At 37.7% G+C, this 24421-nt stretch overlaps 1 long non-coding RNA gene across 1 annotated transcript in view; it reads left to right on the top strand.

The window, feature by feature from the left end:
- LOC135422193 (uncharacterized) overlaps nt 1-24421 on the top strand; it is a 65925-nt gene extending 41504 nt beyond the window's left edge. The window contains exons 8-11 of the long non-coding RNA XR_010434366.1: nt 2998-3081; nt 19826-19873; nt 22713-22820; nt 23387-24421. This is a non-coding gene — a long non-coding RNA (uncharacterized LOC135422193). The remainder of the gene's footprint in view (nt 1-2997; nt 3082-19825; nt 19874-22712; nt 22821-23386) is intronic.

The raw sequence follows: 24421 nt of genomic DNA, 5'->3' as shown, positions 1-24421 counted from the left end.
AGCTGTTGATAAAGTAGTGTCGGTACAACAATATGCAAAAAACTGCATCTAAACTTGGAGGGGGAGCAGGGAAAGCAGCCAAATGCTCCACCCTGAAATATATACATATATATATATATGTATATATAAATAAAAATTCCTCTGTCCACAGAAATGATAACTTCAGTATGTTTATTGGGAGTGGTGAAAAACAACCACTTGCATATTCAATGAGACAAGGAACACCAGATTGGATCTGTGTATTTTTTTTTTTAAATGTTGCTTCCAACCACGATGTAAGTGTTAGAAGGGAGGGGCGAGCTGTTTTTTAGGAAATATATTGGGTTTTATTGCAATAAATGCTCCTGACTCAAAGACATCCCTAGTTTAACCTGGTAATCTGTGAGAAGTAGAAGGGCATTGCTGGCAGAAGAGAGCAGAGCTGTGAAAAGGATCTGTCCTTAGGACCTGTCTATCTTTCTGTTTATAATAAAAGCAAGAGAAAAAAAGCAGCAGTGTTATCAGTACACTTCTGCAAGTGAATTAGCTAGCACAGATTTGATAAAGCTTATAAACCCTCTAGAGCAATCGTGACAGTTTGCTGGCTTGGGCTTTGTCTGCTGCCAGTTACTCCTTGCTAGTGGCACTCTTTATTTATGCTTCAGTACCACGTTATCCTCTGGGCTTCAAACAGAAGGGACCTGTCTGTAAGTGTTTTGGTTGTGGTGTTAAAAAATAAGAGTGCAGCAAAACACATGCAACAGTGCCCAAGCTCCGTTTCAGCCAGTTTCCCTTCCCGTGGTGTTGCTTCCCCGTGCCTGTTGGGTGCACAGAGCGTGGCTGAGGTGGTGTGTGTCTGCCTTCCACTAGAGAGTGTCACAGAGTTACTTCGATGAATGAAAAAAGCCAAATGGATGCATTATGTGCTTTGTTGTGGGTAAAATGCAAAGTGGTGTGACCTCAGGAACAGGAGATAGGCGTGCCTGCCTACATGTTTTCCATTTTCTGACCACTGCCATTTATTCTTCAATCTGCAGCTAAAAACATACATAGTGCAGGAGGGAGCCACGTTTTATTACACACCAGGTTTTTTTTGTCCATTCGACAGTGTGTACACCTTAATCTTATTTTAAATATATAATATGATACTTTTTGCTCTCTTTTGTGCTCAAACTAAATTTATATTTCAAAATGTTAGCATAATTCTGGGATGGACTGTCACAGGCATATTCCTAGCATAAGACGTTGGCAGGCAGAGTTTAGACTTTGGATCAGCCTTTGTAAAATTCTACACATGGGAATCTTGGAAAAAAAGTTTCAGTCCATTAGCAAATTCTCATATCTGGACTGAAGATGTATATGCATAAGTAGAGAAATTGAAAAATGGTGTTAAGTAGTCAGAAAGTCTCCAAAGGGAGATCTGGACAAGAAGCTACAGTAATAGCGGTAGATGGCTGTTATTATAAAAAGAAAAACTTAAAAGTGAGGACAATAGTAACACTCCAAATGCATAAAGTAATTTCTTGAGCCTCTGAAATTTTATATGGAAATGCAAACACTGTGAAAGTATTGCTTTTCAGGTGTGTCATGTCATTGAATAACACCTATTCCTTTTTCTAAATGAAGGATTAGTCATGAAGATACTTCATTTGAAAGAATAAATTAAAAATGCAAATACTGTGCTGACCACTGCAGTGCTTAAAATGGGGTTTAATCCTCAAGGTCATTTTAGGTGAACTTTCCTGTCCCTGAATCCCAGCAAACTCTGCAATTCATCTGTTTTCTGTTATAGAGGACTGATGCCTCCTTTATTCCAGGTTTGTGGTCTATGGCCAACATCTTTGTTCAGTGTGCACTGTCTTTCTTCTTCTTTAGAGAATGTGATACCTCAGGTGACACCAGCTGAGAGTCTGTCCTTTGATCCCTCCCTGTCCCCCCATTTGGGGACATACAGACACCTTGGAAGGCACACTTTTATTCCCAGATGACTTCCAGATTATAAGAAGAATTTTAAAGGCCCTGGAAAACTCAAAAACGAAAGAAGCAGGGCCAGTTGAGTTGAAAAGCTTCACTTTACCTTTTCCTTGAGAAAACAGGGGGCTAAAGGGATGAATTAGGGTGCTGAGCATCTCTTGATGACAGACCACAGCTGAAAGGGTGTCAAAGACCTGTCCAGAGAGATAAAAAGAGATTTCACTTGAACTTAAAACAAAGCAAATAGCGCAGTGTGAGTAATTGTGTCAGGTGTTACTACAGTGAGGTGAGCTGTAGGCCAGACTTGTAATGTCAGTGAGAAACTGTAAGGTCCTGAGAGCTAAAGATCCTGCGATACATCTTTGTAAGGTTACATCTACTTATTTGTGACAGTCTCAGTCTTTGTTCTTAAAAACTTCCAGTTTGCTTTAGCTATTTAAATACCTCTGCACTTGGCTCACCTCTGTATTTCCACCTTTCCCTAGTGGAAAGGTGAAGTATAAGTAATGTAATCAAATCTATTTGATTTTGCTTCACTAAGCTTGAGCTGCTACTGCATTGGAAAGTAACATAAACTGTTTGATCATTTGAGTGTGTAAAATTTATTTGGGCGAGTATTTTGAAATTTTTGCTATTAGTTCTGTTTGGAACATACATATGTTGCAGCAAGGGAGGGATTTTCCCATCATTGCTTGACATTCATCCCTAAATGAAGGGAAATGTACAGCTGTGGATAACTAAAAAAATATTTGAAAGGATCTACTTGCCCCCAGCAAGCAGGTTTTAGGTACAGAGGTGTGGATAATAATAAATAACAAAAAGAATCCCCATGTTACTGGCCTGAGCAGTCACTTGCAGTGGCAGCAGGACATGCAACTCTTCAGTCCAATGTTTTCTCCTCAATCCATCCCATCTCCTGGGGTACCTCCTAAAGAAGACTAAGAAAACTGCTGATGTATTTTTTTTTCAAAAGAGAAATAGAGAAAGTCTACAGGTGAGCTTTGAACAAAAAATATTTGTGAAATTTATTGCTCTGTTTTCTAGAACATACTGGGGCAGCTGCACAACCACAGTTACAGGAGGAGGGAGAAGGTTTCTGTGGCTCTGCCAGTGGCTCAGCAGGAATGGGTAAGTAACTATCTCTTGAACTCAGTTTACCTTTTATATTTAGAATTGAAACACATCTTTCATGAACTACATAAGAATGTTTAATTAATGTCTGAGAGCTCTGAGACCCTTTTTAAGGAGGGTTTTTTTTATTAATAGCCAGGTGTCTATTTTTCACTTTGACTTCTCATAAATATTATCCTAAAGAAAAAAAAAAGGAGTAGAAATATTTTTAGGAGCTTTTGGATAAGAATTGATACTGAAGTAACTTTGAAAGATAGCTTATACAGCCATACTATGTGCACTTTTATTGCAAGAGGGATTTCTTACAGTCAACAGAAGTTCCTTCTTGAGGACCTGGAGAGAGTGTGATCTAACTCTTTCAAGTTAATCATGAACCACAGAGCAAGCACTGAGTAAACTGATAGTCTAAATTGAAAGGTCACAGCCTGTCTAGAGAGACAGGTTGTGGTATTTCCCTTTTAAAAGAGACATGACAATTCATTTTGATCCCTGTCTTAGAGTTACAGAGGACTTAAGGCGAGAGCATGTTCAGCTGGAGCTCAGCAAAAGGGACTGGGTGCCTCAGCACACACCCCTTGTGTCATTGCCACTCCTGTGCCCCTCACAGCAGAAAGCAAATGCAGTCTCAGGCTGTGTCACAGCTCTGTGTTCATCCCTTTTCTTCAGCTGCAATTCATTGGATCCTTGATGGTTTTACTTTTGTGTGCACCACAGTGGGTTTGAGGGTCACTCCATGAGAAAACAGCTGCAGATATGTCCTTAGTCTTCTTTAGAGTTCTCACTGGATCCCAGGACACCTTAGGCTTTGCACTTTGTGTACATGTGTGTATTTGTCATGTTCATAACTGATGGGGCAGCAGAAAAGGGAGCATAGAAATATTAATATACAAAACGTATTAGAATTTGATCCTACTAGCAGAATCTGTAAGTTAGCAGGAGTATGTCTGTGTCAGGATGAGATGATAATCCAAAAAAAGTAAAATTTGTGTTTCAATATGAGAAAACTGTGAAGGTTTAAAGCCAGAGTGTGTGTTCACCTGTTCATGTTTTCCCCAAATATCCCTCTATGCCAGGTATATCCTCCAGCCTTTAGAGCTACTAGTTTAAACAGGAATAGATACGTAGAAGTGTATTCATGCTGTGCTACACTCTAGGGCAGGTGAGCACTGAATTTACCTCCAAGTGTTTTAAATGTCAAATAAGATTAACCATCCACTAATCTTTCTAACAATTCACTGGAAGTTGTTCTCCCTGGCAATGGTTTTGCATAATAGACAAGGTAACCCCTTTGCTGCCTGAGAGTTGTTCAGCAGATGGCCAGCAAAAACAAACCAGTGTTGGATGATGGGACCATTTTACATGCAATGTGCTGTTGCATATAATGTTTTCCTGAATGAACAGCAAACATTGCCCAAAGAATCTCACAGAAGAATCACTAAGTGGTTTACAGAAGTTAATGGCCAGGCACTAATGTACCCACTCCTGTATTTAGATGGAGGAAATAGTGATATGTGTGTTTAAAAGACCCCAAATGCTGCTAGATTTTTTTTTCAGAAATAAAGGTAAGAACAACCTGTGGTAACTGAAAGTTTGTTTCATAATTAAAAAAGAAACAAAAAGAAGGGAGGGAGGGATATTCCTGTTTCCACATATAACAAGACTACTTTAAATGTAGCACAACACTATTTGATTCAGAGAAAACCTGGTTCCTCAGCCTCAGGAGCTGAGTTGTAATTCCAGATCTATAGCAATAGCCAACAACAGAAGGAAATAATCATCACGTGGGGACTAAGATAACTGTAGAAGAATACACTGGATTTTGGGGAAGAGGCACCCTTTTTGAAAAAGCTTTGAAACCTTAACAGAGAATTTGGATCAATTAGATTTTCCTGAGACAAAGAGGAGGACTATGTTTATTCAGAGTTGTCTCAAGGACCTGGGAGAAACTTGAGTTGGAACCCATAACAAAAATACCATCTGGGAATATCTTGCAAAAGACACCTTGATATAAAGAAATGGTATTTTTGCCACTGACCTAAGAATGGTCTCCTCACATGTGACCTTGGGATCTAAAGAAAATCCTGGAAAAATAATTATTATTACTCCCCGCTTAAAATATAAGCAGGTGCCAGTAGTATTTTCTTAACACGGACTTTTATTTCAGCCCTTTACAATAGGTGTGTTTTGGAGAAGCATAAAAGCTTGAATTCAGATAGAAAAATATTATCAAAATATTGAACAGGACAGTTGGATAGTTTGAAAATTGCAGGAGGGGGAATCACATCAAAAAGTGGAGCTGCGCAAAGGGCAGCAGGGATCCGGGTTGTTTAGGGCAAGAGAAGGCCAGGATCCCTCAACTGTAGGGGTTGTGCCTGAGGTCCCTGTGCCATGGGAAAGGGAACCTTGTGTCCAGACCTGGGCTCTCAGACCCCTCTGCTCTGGCCCAGGGTGTTCCGTGTTATTCAGCCAAATATTCCAAGCCAAGCAGGGAGAGATTTCCCACCCTGCATCCAAACAAAATGAAGTCAGCTTTGACTCTGCAAAATGTCGATGAATTCTTCAGAGTAAATCAGCCCTGTCAGTCTGATGTGGAACTGTCACCTACTTGTGACATAATATAATATGAAATGATATTGAACAACATGCGTTTGGCACTAAATTGTTAGCGGGTTTTAGCTTTGACAGCAGCAAGTTTATTGCTTTAATCCCAAGGTCTTTTAACCCTCTTTGACATAAATTGAGGTTGGCTTTTGTGAGAAAACTCCACTTCACTCTCTCTTCCTTTACCTAAAACTGCTTTTAACAATTTATGCTCATACATCAGACACTCATTTTGAGTGACAAAAAGAAAAAAGATCTATTAGAATAGAAGGAAAAAAGGGTCAATTTAGGTTAAGCAGTGTATGTCTCTTTTGGTAGGCATGTCACAGCTTTCTTCAGGTGAATGTGAATTTTAAGTTGTAATAATGTATTGCTGTAGCAAAATAAAACAAATCTGTGACAAGAAGGGAGAATAAGTATTGCAGGAGAAAGGCTGATAACCTGCACAAGACTATTTCTTTCTTTTTTAAATGCAATTTAATTTATACCTAAGATGGGTCCATTTTGAAACTTCTCTTGTAAGATCAAAGGATTTTCTTCTTTGTGCAAACACTGTAGAGAGACTAGTTTAGTGAGGGTCACGTGTAGAAATACAGATGTATGGAGTAGATACTACATACACAGAGTGTTGCTGAATAGTATAGCTGGCTGATAGCACATAATTTAATATTTCTCCTTTTTGAGACACCTTGTTTAGTTTGATAAGTAAGTACACGTTGTCATCAGTGCTCTGATAATCCCGTCACAGAAATGCATCATATATGAACTCTAACATCAATAACACAGGACACTTTTATCACCCTTGTTTTTCTACTCTCAATTACTATATGAGGCTCATAGTGTTGCTTTGAAATCATTTCTTTATTACATTTAAAGCTCAGCTGAATCTGCCCTTGAACTGTTTAATAATGGAGAATGAACACATTCTCAGCATATTTGCAAATTATTTTTTTAATGTTTTCTTTGTTCTCACAGAGAGAGGAGTATATTACCGATCTACCATCACTTTTACAGAAAAGTAAGGAAAGTATTGGACAAAAGGAAACTTGCATTTCTCTCCAAGTGTGAACATTTTAGAGGTTTTATCCAATTTTTTCTTATTTATAATTTTTAACTATTGTTGTCTGCAACTTCCTCATAGCAATTTTGCTCCTGGCTAATGTTTGGGCAAATACATAAACAAGTTTTTCTATAAGCATCAGAAATGATACTGTCTGTGATTTCCTACAGATTTGTGCCTTGTTTCTCTTGCACCCCTCCCCATGGCAATAACTTTTCCTCCTTGGCTTTTGGTTTCCCTTCCACTCCAACACCTTCAGCTCTCTCTTCATATGCCCAGTTTTCTCTACATCTTCCAAGTTTTCTGCCATAACATCTTCAGGTACCTAGAGCTGACTGCAATGCACTAATCCTCTACTCACATATATTCCTCACAGACTAAACACAAAATTAATCAATACAAATGATAAATAAACTTTATGGCATTTTTATGTTGGGAACACAAATCAGGAAAATACCAAAATAAGAAGGTATTTCTAGACCTTCTATGACAAATAGTGTTATTTTGCGTCCTAGTTATGTTATACGGAAATTATAATTTTGTTTTTATAGATCATAATCTATCACATTCTGTACCCTGGAGATATGTTGATTGCTATGTTATATGCTAAGTATATCTTGCTATACTTTTAAAGCCAAGGTAATATCAATTTTGATGGTTGTCCACATTTTTCCAGTCTGGGCATCTGACTTCATTTTTCTTCATCGTTCTCCTTATGTCCTTTGGTTTGAAAGCAGGATGTACCAAGCTGCTGATGTAAATCCTGACTTCTCAAAAACCAAGGGTAGTAATTTCTTAATTGGGATTTGGCCCTGCAGATTGACCACACCTGCTGGAGCAGAACAAAATGCCTCCACCAGATGTTTCCCATTGATAGGTCCTGCTCCACCACAGTTCTCAGCAGGGAGCATGGGAGTTGAGATCCTACGGCATTGCTCTTCTTTAAGCATTTGATACTGGCAGCCCTTGCAGCTTCCCTCTTCCCATTACAGTTGTAAGTATAAATTCCACAACATTTCCAAATCCTGACAGAATGAAACTTGGGGAATTGGGAAAATGGGGTTAGTGTATGAATTGTGATCTTGTCCATGCCATAAAAAGCACTATCAGCGGGCATTCAGCAGCTGAACTACCCTCATGTTGTTTGTATTTTTATGGACACTGTTATAACTATAGTCAAGTATGATTTAACTTTAAAAGGGATGCTGTAGCATTGTTCAAGTCCAGAGCTGCCATAATCTTTTGTGGTAAATCTCTTGGATTTTATGTAGCATTTAAAAAGGAAAGTAACATGAAGAATTAGTAATAGAACACACAGAGGCTCTGTTTACAATGACTTGCCAATCCATCCTGTTTATTTGGATTTGCATATATGCAAACTTCTCTGAGCATGGTGGTTTTGTGCATTGTGTTCTTCTACATTGCATCAAACAGGCATTCCTGTTAAAATGCAGAGATCACCTTGGAATCTAATTCCTACAAATACCAAGTGTATACAGTTCTGAGGTTTTTGTTGCTTATGCATTTCAGTGGCACAATTTCATTCTAACTATTATGGATGTACAAGATACGTTTGCTTTTAAAAACTGATTCAAAATAATTAAGGTTACTTTTGTTTTTAAACATTAAATGTATTCGAAATCAATATCTTATTTTGATTCTAGATGCTCCTGTGGTGCAGAACAGGAGATGGAGGCTGTTTTGGCCATTGTCACTAATTCTGTATGAGGCCTTGGCTGACTTGCTTAGATTTTCTCAGTCTTTTTGCTTATCTGTAATTTCCTCTCTTTTGTTTGGTTTATTTCATTAGTGTTTGTAAACTCATTTTGGATACTTACATGGAAAGTGCTGAATAAGTATTATTTGCTATTTGCTGTTAGGTCTGAAAGTGGACATTTGCTGCCACTGTCATAGGGGTAACACATTTAACGATTTTCAGGTTTTATAAATAAATAATCCATGTTGATGGATATTTGGGGATAGCTACGTAATTAAATAATTTAGCTCAGCACAAATAGGGTCTTGTGGCTAAAATGTTTAATAGGAACCTCAGAAGTTTTATTATTCAGCACAGGACAGTGAAATTGCAAGTATAAAACATACCCTGACTCCCCATTTCTCAGCATTCCTGTCTTAGAAAAAAGCTCTAAGCAAGAGTAAAAGATTCTTCATTCCTTCAAGGCATTCCCTGAGGGCTTGCCTGCCCTAAATAATTATACAGCCTTAAAACAGTTGTCAGCCACTGCAGTCAGGACTGCTCCCTCTCCCGATTTTATTGAGAATCCTGCGATAGCTGCTGCCTATCTCGGAGCCTTTCCTTTGGAGTCGTGACCCTCTGACAGAGTCTGAGCCCATCTTGTTAAATGGAGGGAAGTTTCAGGCTCCTTGTTGTTAAAAAAAGCTCAAAAATGTAGAATGGAAAGAATCAAGGTTCCACGGGCTGACACCTTCCTGCCTCCTCTTATTACCTTTAGAAATGCTGAGGTTTTCAAACCATATCTCGTAATTCCTCTGAAGTTCTGGTAGTTTAAGGCCTGTTGGACACTTGGGATGAGATTGTTGTCTGTTGCTGGGTGTCTGGACACAGTACTAGTACTTGAGCCTCACAAGAACCCTTTTTCACCGTTTTTGTACCTTTTCTGTTGTTGGTACAGCCACAGGAGCAGCTGCCCTTTGGTGCTCCCCATCCTGTGTGTCCTTGTGTGCAGAGAGAATGAGGGAGCTGGCATTGGGATCCAGATGGTCCTGGTCTTGAAGGAGCTCCTCTTCCTTTTTTCATTGTTGTTTGTACTATTACAAATGTGACCTAAGCTTGCACAGGGACTGTTTAAATCTGTAGCAGCCAATACGACTTACCTTTATGCCGTGGGTATAACTAGGACTGCCTAATTTGGAGATACAACTGATAAGGACTTTCAGGACTAGATGCTGAATTATTCTTATTAAAGCATGTTTATGGTTTAATTTTACAAGTTAGAAGAACTTAAAAAGGGGGAAAAGTTCCCAACAAAAAATTGCTCTTGCCCTTTGGTAATGCTTAGGTCATCCCTGGGTTTTGATTCCTTCTGTTCCAACCCTTTCACCACAACTGCCTTGCTCAGGAAGAGTAAAACAGAAAGACCATTAAACAAAGAACTATATTTTTCAGCTGTTTTCTCTTACTGATCAGTCTTTTGCTTATGTATATTTGACTTTGAGGTTATGGAGAGAGAATACATGTCTGAAATTTAAGTTAAACCTGTCCTTCTCTTTGTATTTCCTACTCCTTCCTTAGCTGCTTATCTGAGCTGGAAAACTGCTCCACTGCTACTGATAGGAGGGTTATAGAGTGCTGCTTCAATTTTTTGGTTTTAGGGAATTATTTTACCTGATGTTTATCCTGGAATTTTATTCCATTTGCTATTTAGGCTGGAAACTAAAGCTTGTTTCCCTAGGCAAGTTCCAGTAGGTAGGCAGCAAAAGTTGGTTTTAGTTTGTGTAAATTAATAAATGATATTTCTAAGCAGAGGATCTTTGGGGGTAGAAGAAGGGTAGAGATTGTTGCTTTTATGCCTAATTCAGAAATTTATCTTTAAAGAAAAGCTTTGTGTTGAAAAATTAATTGATCTAGTTTGTTAATTCCAGGCTAAAAATGAAAAATATTTATTAGGTCACTGCTCCCCCTTTCTTTGGTTGTACTGTCATGGATAGGCCAGACTCCAAATGGACCACATTCTTAGGGCTTGGAGCTCTTCCCACCACTGTGGGAATTTATTTAGTGCATGGGTGATTTGGTTGCATCTCATTTTTTCTTTTGTTATTAAAAAAGAAAAAGGAAGTACTCTTAGGAATGCCCTGGGTTTTATCAAGAGGAACTCAGTCATTAGCACAATGTCACAATCAACAAACAATATCAGAGCTGAAAAACAACAAAAAGGCAGGATGAAAAAAGGTGACAAGAGAGGAGGAGACAGAAGTATTAAAAAGTATTGTAGATAAAGAACTGTTGACTGCTACTCTTGTAAATATTTCAAAATATAGATCCAATGTTTTATGGGTCACTAAAACTACTGTAAATACACCAGCTGAATCCCAAATACATCATTCTCAATCTCCAGCAAAGACAAAACAATGCAGCTGTAATATACCCTTCCTCATCCCTTGCAGGCTTGGATTTAGCTGCAGAGCGAGATGCCTGCAGCCAGAATATTCAAACACAGGAAAGAAAAAGAAACCTAAGCCTGTCCTACTGTCCAGTTTTCCATGTAGTGTAAAGTGCAGTACAGCAGTAGAGCCCTGGGAGGTTGAATGTCTCTTTATTTGTTCCTGGTTCAGCTCTAAAAGCTGATCACACTTCCCTGAGGGTTTTGGACACTAGTTTCATGCCTTATTCTATCTGCAAATTCGTAAGAAATTATCCCTGTGGTTTGTACTAGATCTCTTTTAAAAGTCTTTTTGTATTCATCCATAGAGGGCAGGCTCTCAAGCACTGATGGATCCCACCCCTTAGAGGGTTCAGTGAATGACTTGTGTAGTGGTCCACAGACAAAAGGCAGGCCAGGTGTCCCTTCTCTGAAAAGGAAAGACAGTCCTTCTGGAATTTTATGGTCAGGACTAAGATTGTGCTATAGATTTGTGTTCCTGCATCATAAACTAATTTCTATTTTACCTTTTTTTTTTTTTTTAATAATCAGACTCTGCCTTTCATTATCTCTTTATGATTTTGTCTTTGAGTGTAAGCATTTGCCTCTCTTCAGGCTCTTATACACACCAGACTGTGGTTGCCAACCTGAGCAACGTGTGGTCCTGGGAATTCTGTAAGTAAATAAAGACTTTAGTAGCACCAAAAAGAACAAAGTTCAAAAAAAGCTTATGAAGAACAAAATCACCCCTAGTGTTCTGGTGTTAGAAATTCCCAGATGGCCATTAGGAGACAGAGGTTCTTGTGCTGCCCTGGGCCCTTCAGCCTCGCAGTCTGTGCACCTTTCTCCTGCTCTCAAAATCACTCTCTAGTATCTTTTCTCAGCTCCTCCTGTGTGAATGAAGATGTTGGTTCATAAAAGACTGATCAAACAGAGCAAACAAAGCCTGAGAAGGTACTTCTTTCCTGGATCTCCCCTCTTTCTTTATCCCCACTCCAAAAAGCCCAGTCTATAACCAGTGTTAGCAACCTGTGAAGGTTAAACGCTCACTAGTACGTCTGCTTTAGAGTCGAGTCCGTCTTCAGACGGGATTGGCTCCAAATCCCAGAGATTTGGACATTTTGTCTTAAGTCTCAGCAGAAGAAATACAGTTCATACTTACCTCTGCTGATTTGCTGCCCTTCCTGACTAAGCATGGAATTTTCTATAGTTTCAGCCTTCAAGTTCAAGGCAGTGGCTCTGCCATCAGTCAGTTCCTATAGGGGAATGGAGGGGGAGGAGGCGAGTATGGGCTGGGGAGGAGGGTAAGCAGAGAGGCTGTTGTCTTCTGTTTTCCTGCAGGGTTTGTCTAACAGCTAACTGGATTAATGAAACACCTGGCATAGATGCAATTAACTATTTTGCTGTTGAGGCTGAAAACTACATAATGAAGAAGCTTTTTTTTTTATTTTTTTAAAAAAAGCCACTAATACCAAAACCAGAACAAAATCCCACAACTCTTTGACACAGTTCTGTCAAAAAAGGATCCTACTGCCCAAATATGATTATGTTTTATATCAAGTCAACTGCTTTTATTTCTCCATTTATGTTGGTATATTCAGTAGTGCTCCTTACAGAGTTATTAGTGCGTTTGCAATACAAGGATTTGGTGTAATAAATACTAAGGAGTTTCACTGTAGCCAATGGACACTTTCAGTGGGTATAGACCCAGAGAGTTAATTTGGCTGGTGATTAACACCATTGGTGCTGTGCCCACCTTCATCCTCTTGTATAAACACTGAGTGGATTACTGACTATATTGTTGCTGATAGCTCCTTAATTTTGCTTTGAAAACCAATTCCAGAATAACAACAATCCTATGGCAAGAGATATTTGAGCACAGTTGATTAATATTTTTTGGTTTTTTTTCTTTAGTTTTAAGAAGGTAAACTTATATGTGATTTATCCATGTGTACAAAAAAACCTTAGAAATGGAAACTGCGAGAAATACTGTGAAATTGTTAGAGAGCAGGGAGACAGGATTCTGGGTAGGGAAACTATCAAAGACAGATGAACTTCACTCTGGAAATAGGAAATAGTATCGTTTTAAAAACACCATTTCATCACAGATTAAGAAACATCTATCCTGTGGGCATGTTTCTATACACAGGTAAAATTATGTATTGGTTTTTAGAAAATGACTATTAATACATCTATAAAACAACAGCATATTGGAACTGGTGCAGCCTGTAAGAAAATAGTGTTTGTATCTGCTCTTTCTGTTCATAAAGGTTCCAAAGGGTCAGAACCTGGTAAATGGAACAAAACCTGAGTTAAAAGGGTTTTTCCTCTGATAAACTGCATTGAACCACGGTAGAGGGACACATCAGCCCTAAACACAGCTGATAACTAAAGGTTATGAGAGTGAAAGTGGAGGATATACCCCAGTGCTTCTGGGTTTCACCCTTGGAGATGTGTTCTTTGTGGGGAAGTCACAGGACAGGGGCTGACCTGGTGCTTTATAACCCCCTGCTTGGCCCTCCCTGTCAGTGGATAGGTATTCACATATATCCCAGGACAAAAAGGGGTTAAAGTCTCCCAGGCTTTGTTGTGTCCCATGGCACCAGCACAACTGTCTTTATTCCTTGAGGTCCAACTTGTCTGTGTAATTGGGGGAGACAGGATTTATCATTTAATAATAAAGTTGAACTGAATGGAATTAACATCATAATCCTTTAAAATGCTTAATTGATATCCTGATTTTGGTAGTATTTTCAGTTTGGTTTAGCATCAAATATTTTAGCGTTCCAAAGTGTGTAGTGAAGAATTATTATTATACCTAGATATTTCTCAGAGATTTAATAATAACTGTATGACAATTATTATTCCATGGGAATTCTCTGTATTAATTTCAGTTTCTGCAGCAAAATGTAGAACAAAGACTGTTCTTGCGTTTAAAAAATGCAATATATTTGGACAACATGCTGTCCGGGCACTGTGGGCTGTTATTGTATGTCACCGTGTCTACTGGGAAACCTGACATTAAAACATATCCTTGGTTCTCACTTAAGCCAATTTTATAGGGCAGGAAAAGAAAAGACAACATTTTGCAATGAAAGCACCTTCTCCCATCTGGCAAAATGGCTTTCTGGACTCTATTGTGGCTCATTGTCTAAAAATAGGATGAAGACAAATTGTTATCATTTGCGAAAGCCCATGACAATAATGATAAATGAACAAATTTTTTTGCCCTCTGAAGTCATTGCTTAAGGCTTTCTCTGGGATCAACAATGTTAAACTGGTAAACTTGCCTCATCTGCATCAGCAGAAGGTTTACAAATGGCTTTGTAAACAATTTTAGCCAGAGCGTTAATCTCTCCTACAGAAGTAGGGCTTGCATGATCTATGATTGATTTGCAATTTAAAATGACACTGAAACCCCTGAAACAGATATGAAAGAAACTTTCAGTGAATAATGCTTTAGTTGACAAGAAAAGATAAGGCACATCTTTCATCTGATAGTGGGCTGTTTTTGATAAATATTGTTCATAATGGAGAATTTTGGAATCATTAATGTGTGGATAGAACATTACTACTTTTTAACTGGAACCTCAGAAACAGTTTTCTTCAGCAGCAGCCTTGTTTGTGAAAGAAACTTAGAACAGTGTCTTGTTTAAAAATTGTCCAAGAGATTTCTTAATTAATTAGATCTCCAGTTCAAAAGTGAAAACCCACAAAAAATAGCATTTGATTTGTATTTTTAAATCTACACAAAATAGGTACCTGAATATTATTTTTTTAATGTTATTAAAAGAAAATCAACATCTATTTTCTATTCAAGTTTACATATTAAAAAACCCACAGACTTTTCAGTCAGAAACTTAAGATAACTGTTGATTCCTCTAGGAGATCTCATTTCTTCAGAAAGTAAATATCCTCAGGATATTGTACATTTATCAGCTCAGAGTTAGATAGCAATTAACTTTCATTATATGGCAATGTTCCATGCAGGTTGTATCTCTGTTTTCCAAGTCACCACATACTGGACTGGAGATACCTGGTTCAGGTTACCAGATGGATTCCACGGCTGCAGTTTGGCTCTGAGGAGAAGACCTTTCTAGATCATGTGCATAAAACACCTTTATGGCTGAAATTCCCCCCACAAATGTAAGATGATTAAAATCCAGTGAGTTTGATCCCCACAAATCCATTTGTGAAATGGGTACTTATCCTACAGGAACTAGACTGAAACCATGACATTTCCCAAAGACACTAAGTAACATGGACTGTGAAACAGGCACATGGATTGGAGTAGTACTTGATGGACCTTTGTAGGTTCTGTTTGGTTTTAGTTTTGGGTGTTTTTTTTTAATTAGAAAATTGTTCAATAGTATCCCTAAATTTTAAAAAATGAGTAAAATAACCCACACGTGTCCCCTAACTGCCGATGGGCAGTTGTTCAGCAACCTGAGAAGGGAAAATCAAAGACTGAGTAGGAACAGAAAATGAATCTCTTGAGCATGAGGTAGGGCAGGCAGAAGGAAAACTGCTGGAGAGCTGCTGTTGCCTCTGAGAAACCTGTGCTGTGCAGGCAAAGACCCCAGGGCGTGGGGGCTCTGGGTGTCACTGAGCCCATTCACTTGCTGATGCAGAGGTAACAAAACTCCTCTCATAAGAAACTTTCTTTTCAGCCCCTGGTTGAGCAAACCCACACGAGGAGGATGTAAGGCTTCCGTGGTTTGATTGATTTAAGGTAGAATAGGTCAGTCAGATTCACAAGTCAGAGCACTGGATCTTTTCAGATAAATAGAGACTGTAATTACAAGCCAGTTCCACAAGTTTAAGATTACTCACAGATCTAAAATTGTAGCTGTATTGACAAGTAAACAGCTACCAATATTTTCTTCTCCTATTTCATAAAAAGTATGGAATTTGAGTATTTTTGCTTTGTAACCAGAGATGTTTGCAAGGCATAAAGTACAAAGGTGGCTTTCTAAGTGCTCTGGAATAAAACCCCTCAAAAACTCTCAGAACTTTTCTCAGACAAGTCTGTTTTAATAGGCATTATGTATAATTGCTTTGATAACCATATTAGTCCACCATCTTTATATTTTGAAGTATTCACTCTAGCTTTAATTTTATTAATGTATTTCTTTTATCTTTCATCTGAATAGTGTTCTGTATGTAGAGTGACCAAATGTGATTAATGATGAATAGATTAAGATGGGACAGGGTGTTTGAAAAATGACTTAAGTAGTGCATGTAAGTCACTGGCTATAGTCCCAAAATGCAAATTCTGGTTAAGTTAATGACTGGAAAATCATGATGGCACTATTGTATGAGTTCTGCTTTATTTGAAATTGCTTTATAAACAATAAATAATTAGCATTTTACATTGGGACTAGTTAATAGTCACACACCTAATTATTTCTATAGGCGTTGGTATTTTATAGTCAAAAGTACAAATGTAATTGACTTATATCATATAATGTTCTGCTGTCCAGAGTTTGTAACAGTTTTGCCTTGCAAATAGCATGCTGAAGTTCAGGTCCCATTAAAGGTTGGTCTTTTATTCTAATGCCTGGAATAATGTTGTTTGCAATAGGCATGTCTGGTCTTTCTGCAAAAAAGCTTCTGAACATCCTTTAGGTTGGGATTTCAGGAGGGGGAAATTTGTTAATATGTTCCCTCCTGCCTGACAAATGAGCATTATCGTCAATCTGGGTGCACATTTCCACTTATCCTTTTTGTAGCTGGAAAGCTTTATGAAAAATAAATTAATAATGCATACTAAATTATGTCTGCAAGAGACATTTATGTATATATTGCTAGCTTCAAGACTGATTAGATTTACATTTCTTTAAAAATAATTTTTTTCTTGCACATCCATAATGCCTTTAGAATGCACTGCATGATAGAAAAATGCAATCTTGATTTCAACTGAATACCTGGAAGGAGTGTTTTTTTCCCCCTATTAATATGTACATGTGTTCCCCTAGAGTTTGAGTTATTTTTCCTAAAAGAGACTCTTCTCTTGAATTACCCCAGCCCAAATGTATGCCTTAGGATGCAAAAAAGCAGCAAAGTAGATGTCCTATTATCATAACTTGAAAGAGGTCCATTTAATAATAGCCTGTATTAAACAAGAGTCTGCTAACTATACAGTAAAGAGTGTTTTTCACCAGAGAACATAACCCATATGTTTTAAATGCAGCTAAAAATGGATGCAGTGTGCTATTTCCTTTCACCTCAACCTGCAGTGTATTACTTAGATTTGCAAGGCATAGCCACCACTAGTACTTAACACTGCTGAAAGAGCCACCCTTCAAGGCTTTTTTAACCGCAAAGAAAAGAGAAATATAGTAGCATCGATTGTTAAATCCTGGTGCTTGTTACTCACTGCCCGCACACAGAACATCATGCCTTTGTAGCAGTGAGGAGAGTTGGTATTTATCAGGGTTCAGAGCTAGTTCAGCCACACACTTGACAAATTATTTGTGGAATTGTTGTATTCACAGTCACTTAAATAAGAATCTGTCAACACAAGGCTGTGCTTTGTTGCAGCAGGTCTCACAGTTTTTCCTGCGCACTCAAAGAATGATGGATTGGAGGTAATGCAAATTCACTACCATTTTATATGCTGGTGCCTTCTTCATAGACAGGAAACATAGCTCAGTATCATCTTGTAAAATGCCTTAACTGTAAAGGCCTAGTTCAGTGTTGAAAGTGCTTTTTAAAAATGGTATGTTGGAACAGGGAAATGTAATTCAAATATTTTCCTCACGTCTCATTTTACAGACTGCTTGTTGGAGCAGGTGTGCGTTCAGATTTTCCCAGGCTAAGTAGGACATATGCTTATCTGTGCTTGGTAATTAAAACAAATTAATAAATACAATTATTTGATTTTATGGCAACTTAAAAGTTAATACTGCTTAAAGGGATGTTAAATTTAAAGAGCTCACGCAGAATTAAAAAAAATGCTCATTTAGATAACTCAGTCTGCTTTGCTGATAGTAATTTTTTTTTTTTTTTAGGAAATGTATTTGTCCAACAAAAAATACCTATCTGAAAGCTCTAAAACCAGTTCCAAAAGGTATAGTTCATAGCTAAAAACTATGATCCTTTGGCAGAACAGAGCTTACAATAAGAAGTAAAAAACCTTATCTATGCTGGCATATATTTTTAGGTTGATGTCCAAAACTGGAATGTTTTGCCCAGGACTAAAGGCAGCCACCAAATTCATGCCACCTTCTACTGCAGCAGAAGTCAGAGCTTTTCCTTGCCCTGCTCCCAGATGAGCTGGAGCCATGGGGGAGTGCAGGAGCCCACCAACAGCCTGGGACAGCTCTGGGGAGGGATGTCAGGAGCTGGAAGCAGCCCTTGAGGATGTCAAAATGAATAAGGAGAAGTGATAGCAAGCACTGGACGAGACTTTTCAGTAAAGTTCTCATTGCAGTGGAATAAATGGAGTTATGGGCTATTTAAGTTATATCTCTTTGCCTTTTATTTTGTGGCTGTTCAGGAAAATTGATCTTTCTGGACTAGGAAAAAGCTTGTCTGTGCAGGAGAGGGCTTTCTCAGAGTCTCATTTCAAGTGTAAGGAATGAACTTGCCAGAAGTTAAGGACAATCACAAATCTTACCTTGTGCTGCCTCATGTTTGAGACGTGTTTCTTTGAGATAGAATAATAATGAGGGAATTCCACAATGTGCATATAAAAATGTTTTTAAAAAAATCAACCCAACGTTTTTGAGAATGAACATATGACAAATATAATTCACTTGGCTCAATGCCCTAATGGGAGGCCCAGATCAATGTGCTGTTAAAACCTTTGTAGATTATAATGGGTCCTGGTGAAGTAGGTGAATATATTTCCATACACTTCAGGGGGGCCAGATTTTAACCCCAGATACTTTGAGCCTTAAGCTTCCAGCTTGATCTGAGCAGACACTGTAAATGTCAGGGCATGCTCAAGATGAAAGCATTTAGCTGATCTGCAAGTCAGGGCTGAAGGAGGCTGCTCTGGCACCTTGTTGTCTTCTTTCTGAGTGGTCTACTTTGACTTGACCAGATTTTATCTGTTATAAAGTGTATATTTCTTGAGAACTGTTAAACAGTATTAATTTGAATTTCATGTGTGTGAAGGGTGTGAACAGGTAGCTCTTCAGGGCAGAACCTCTGACCCCATTCATTCACCATCTGCAGGTGTCTCCACAGTGGTTATCTGCATTTAAAGAAGTATCTGAAAATGCTGAGATGACTTTATTTTATTAAGAAATGCCTGTATTACAGCATTGTGTATAAATTAATCTGCTCTTATTAGACTTGTAGAGACATAGGGCCTACACTGATGTGGTGGTTTGGGACACTGTTGGAATGGTTGGCCATGACATCTTCGTTATCCAGGCTCTCTTCAGCCTTGGGAAGGCGTCTGTTCAGCAGAGCCCCTGCAAGGGCTGTGCTCTGCAGCCTCCCAGAGTATCCAGACTTCCACAGTATTTCCCCTAACAGCCTTTCAAAGCATTTGGAAGCTCGACTCAGTTTCAAAGACTACAGATTGACTTACAGTATGGGATATAGTATTTTCACTTGCATCTAAAAACGCTGTTGCATGGCCAAAAATTCAATTGCCAAGAAATCACACATGGTTCACAACACAGCTCTTTGATAACATTAAAAGTATATGTAATATTTTGAAATCACTGGCCAATTATTTCTAATAGTTTCATGATAATTTATGTAGAGAATCTCTCTGTTGGATGTGTTCCTGCTTTGGTCTAAATGTATTTTTGAACACTCTGTCAAACATCCCCATTTGGCACCTATTTTGTTTCACTGAATTTCTTTAGTATGTCCAGATCTCTTGCCAATGTATTTGTGGAACATATTTTGACAGTTTTGTCACCAAATTTGTTACTTCTTGTGTTTGGAATATGTATCAAATGGCGGATATTAATGTGTGCGTTTCCTTTTGGTATAGACTCAGCTGGATAATACCTTTGTCTTCTGTGGTGGTGAATATAATAAAGTGAGTGATTTTTTTTTTATTAATTTCAAATGTTATTAGGATTTAAAAATTACAAATCTGTTATAGATGCATTGGTTTGTTTTTATGTTTGCAGCTAAAAGCATTCCTTAATATCCTTGAACTTTAAAGAACTGTGATATTACATTCCTTACCCAAACTCTATAATAGAAATCATATGTATAAGAAGGCAGAAGCTTCTCCCTCACTGTGCACACACACTCATGTGTGTATATATAGATATATATGTATGTATAATTTTATTTCAATATGCTTGGATTAACTAAACTATTGAATTTCAATTTGTTGTGCTCTTCTATGAAATAGTCTTCCTATTGAGTTTGTTAGAGCTGAATGAAAAAGGTGTATTTAAGACTGATCATAATCTTTGCCATCATGTTTTTCTCCATATGGTATTCCTAGATTAAAAGGGATGACAAGATAATGCCTGTTGAAATATGAAGGTCTGCTTTGTAGCTCTGCTGCTGAGCTGGCCCACCCTGGGACATCACACCCAGCTGTGATGTTTCCAGCCACACAAATCCCTGCTGTTCCCTTGCATGGTGGCTGCCCACAGTCCTGTACCAGCTCATTTTCCATGGCCTGGCACAGCTGATGGTGCCTTTACCCTCTCTGGGTGTGTGCAGATCTGGAGAGCACCCTGGATCAGAAGGAATGAACTGGATATCCATCTTATTTTTCATATATTGTCCAGAGAAGTAGGCTGGAAAGATTTAACGGAATTAGTCACCTTTGACAGCAGAGGGTAAAAGTGATATGGAGGATATACATTAGAATTCAGTTTAAATAGGGCTCACTGGTTACCATAGCTCCTGATTATTTTTGCTCTGTTATGGATGGTTCAGTTGTTGGAAATACTTTTAGTCACCCTTAAAGGTAATCTCAGATGTGGGCTCTGTGCAGCTCTGGGTGACAGCACTTTCTCTGAAATGGCACGTTTCCCTGGGAACACCAGAAAACCTGTGCCTGCTTCTAAGGGCTGCTTTTTGGGCCACATCCTAAGTTCTTTAAAAGATGCTCTTCAGTCAGCACAGAGCTCTTTGATTTTTTACTGCTGGCAGATAGGTTGTTTACTGTGCTGAGTAACACGTATCAAATAGTAGATGAATCCTGAAACAGCTGGTTTTGTTGCTGATAGTATGTCTTCCTCATACTTTTTGAAATGTAAGGACTGGTTCTGAAATGTCAGTGGTCTTTCTGAATCGAGATCTATTGCCTTTTACAAAGATTTTATCAAAATTCACAAGTAGCAACAAAAGAAACATTCTTTAGTGGAATTATGTTGCATAAAAATGCAATTATGAATCTAAAATATCTGTAAAATAAAATCCAGATTAATTTTTTGAAAATAAGGTTTTATTTAAGGTCTTACAAAGAACATGGTATGTAATTTGAATGGAAAACATTCCCTTTACAGGTTAGGTTTTAATTCCAAACCTGTGGTCCTATGCAATAATATATGATTTTTTCAGCAATTCCTTTCAGCTTATCTGGACAAGTTGAGATACAGACTACAATCAGGGCAGAGACACAGTCAGGGCATCAGAAGCTCTTCTTCAAAAAGAAATTTTATTAAGATGACAAAATTAGGATGACTATTCTGTGTCTGCACAAGATATAGCATATATTTACTGCATTTCTGGGTAAATTATTGCTCAATTCTGAAGCCCAGTGTCAGCAAGGGCAGCAATCCTGTGCCAGCTGTTGCATTCTCCAGAGAAATAGGAGCAATAGGCCATAGAAATGTTCTGGTCATAACATACTTTTCTTGCCATTAGAGAAGAGAGTAACATAATAGGTGCTCTGCTAGTTTCATAATACCAAAGAATTTCCTACAAAATTGTAGAGTCCGGGGCAAGGTGTGGAATAAGTTATAATTATACAGAACAGACTGACCTGCCATTGATTCAATTTGCCTTTTGGTTGGAAATTTTGCATCATAGAATATATATTTTTCTTGTCAGATTTGCTATGGACTTTCTTTGTTTCATTGGAATTCTGAATTTTTGCTACTTGGTTGAACTTTTTGGCACAGTGATAACACAACATAAATCAAATGCCCTGATCCAGACAAAGTAAATCATCAGCTTTTCTGCCTAATTTTGTTTGAGTGTTAGTAGAAGACTAACTCTTCCAGACAACTTCTAACAGATTGCTAAATACACAAATAATTTGCTTATTAGAGGTGATATTTATCAAAAAAACTCAGAATGCACTGGAATATATTTATGCTCATATGAAAAATGAAGTGACCTGTTGGAGACAGGCCTTAACTCCTGAGAAGCAATGAAATGCTTAGGAAGGTTCCATGAAGCACATGAGATTATTGTGTATATATAAGAAGTAATAATGTCATCTGGTTTTTTTCTGTTTCCTGTTGATTGACTTTTATAGCTTGCAAGCATTATGCTGGATTGTAAATTGCAATAAATTTAATCAAGAATTATTTTATTCAGCCTACTAATGAGGAATAATAGCGTATGTATCAATTAGACATGTCAATTTGTGTGAAGAAATAGATTTACAAAGGGATAGTAGGTAAAAAAAAATATCATTGGTATCAATTCACTTCATTATTTTTAATTTGCTGTGAATATTGAGTGCTTCCAACATAAAATCATTCCTCAATTAAAATAAAACAGCTGTACTCCTATCAGCTTTTCCTTGCTTGTTGTTGCTTACAGATTAGCAGTTGTCATTGGCTTCAGTCTCATGTAATTCCATTAATTTGCAACCATAAATGGGTAAAAGTAAGAAAGTAATAATAAAAATCTTTGGCTTGTCAATGTGCTGGGTATTGTATATAAATTATTTTTTTCAGATTGCACTGAAAGGGCAGAAGTCCTGTAGCAGCAACATTTGGGGGACATTGGAACTGTGACCAACCCCACTCGCTCTGTTCTCCAACGTCAGCGAAGCAACAGTACCCGTGAGCACTTTATTCATTTTGGCACTCTTTTGTTGCTCTAGATTACCTTTCTTTCCTCCCAGGTGATCTGTAGTAAACCAGATCCCACCCATGTATTGCAGTGTAAATGAATCCTGGATTGCACTGGTTCCTACCTGGTTTTTGCTGTCGGATTTAATGAGTCCCTCCCGTCCCTTTATTAGCAGGTCGAGGCTCTTATTTAGTTTTCCTTGATATCACAGAGCGTGTTTTTGGTTTTGAGTGACATATGTAGCTCTGTGGTTGTCCTTATTTCTCTTCAAATAGATCAAAAGGCTGACAATAAGAGCACATTTACAGAGACAAGCATGAGAGTTGCAAAAGCTATTTCTGCAAGCCCAGATGTGAAAATGTAGTGCTTAATTTCTGTTTTTCTAGTAGTAAGTTCTTAATGGCCTTACAAGATTTTAAATTGGTCTATCTTACCTTGTTATCATCTAGCTATTATTTTAATGGAAAGTTTAAAAATATGTGTCTAAATGTATGGTATATAAGATGTTAAAAGTATGCAGGAAGAATCAATAATTGCATGTTTTATATTTTAATAGAAAATAATATTCTCTCAGATGACTCTGGCTTCAAGGAATGAAGGTAGGCTGCACATTTGATTTTTTTTCTTTTTCCTGCAGCTGCTGTTGCAGGTTTTAATACCATTAGATCCTACTGATGGAATGCATTTTGTCACGGTATATTTTCATTATTTTTTGTTACCAGTGAGAGCTTTTTGATAGAAACCCTAAAGGAGGACTCATGTCTGTAGGGAGACTGAACACATGGGATCTGAATCCTAGTTAACAGTGAATTCTCTATTACAAGAAGTAAAAGCTTATGAATATTTTCCTTGGCTCTGAAAGTGGAAGCTGACACTAGCTCGTATGGGAGAATTTTAACTAATGATTATTACAATGCTTATCTGCTAATTTGCTTCTCCATATTTGGAATCAGTATGCTTTATATGCGTGTGAAATTTTTGGAGCTCATGCTAAAATTTCAACTAGCCAAATACTTATCTGCATTTCATTATTATTGAAATAATTATAGTAATAAATAATAGTAGACACAATAACTGGTTTTTTTATTAGTTCACTGAGCTTAAGTGGATCATTGCATAAGCTGATCACATCTTTATTTTTTTGATAAATCTAGAGTATTGTCATTTGACACTGAAGACTTTTTAGAAAAAAAAGGCTGTGTGAGTTTAATGCTGTGCCTTTGAATAGTTATCTACGTATTTCAAAACTAAATAAGAAATCTCAAAAACCATAGACACTCTGTACATATTGATAAGCCATTTGTAATCTATAACAGCATGTATACCAGGACTTGAGCTGATTCATTTATCCCAGCTAATGTATCTGTGCAATTTATTGTGCCACAAGTGATGCCAAACTTCTTGGGTGATGTTTGGAGAAAGAACCTTCCCAGCTGTACAACAAGCATAAGAAAGCTTTCAAAATTGTGGGAGAAAATGGCAAACAGGAAATTCATATTGCAGGCTTGAGTGCTGAATTTCTTAAATTGTAAATTATTATGAGATTGGGATACTGTTATTTACAAATAAACTTTGTTTTTATCAATTAATA

Source organism: Pseudopipra pipra, chromosome 14 (genome assembly GCF_036250125.1).
Source record: "Pseudopipra pipra isolate bDixPip1 chromosome 14, bDixPip1.hap1, whole genome shotgun sequence".
Taxonomy (NCBI): Eukaryota; Metazoa; Chordata; class Aves; order Passeriformes; family Pipridae; genus Pseudopipra; species Pseudopipra pipra.
The sequence above is the reverse complement of the archived record's forward strand: the minus strand, read 5'-3'. Positions and strand labels throughout refer to the sequence as shown.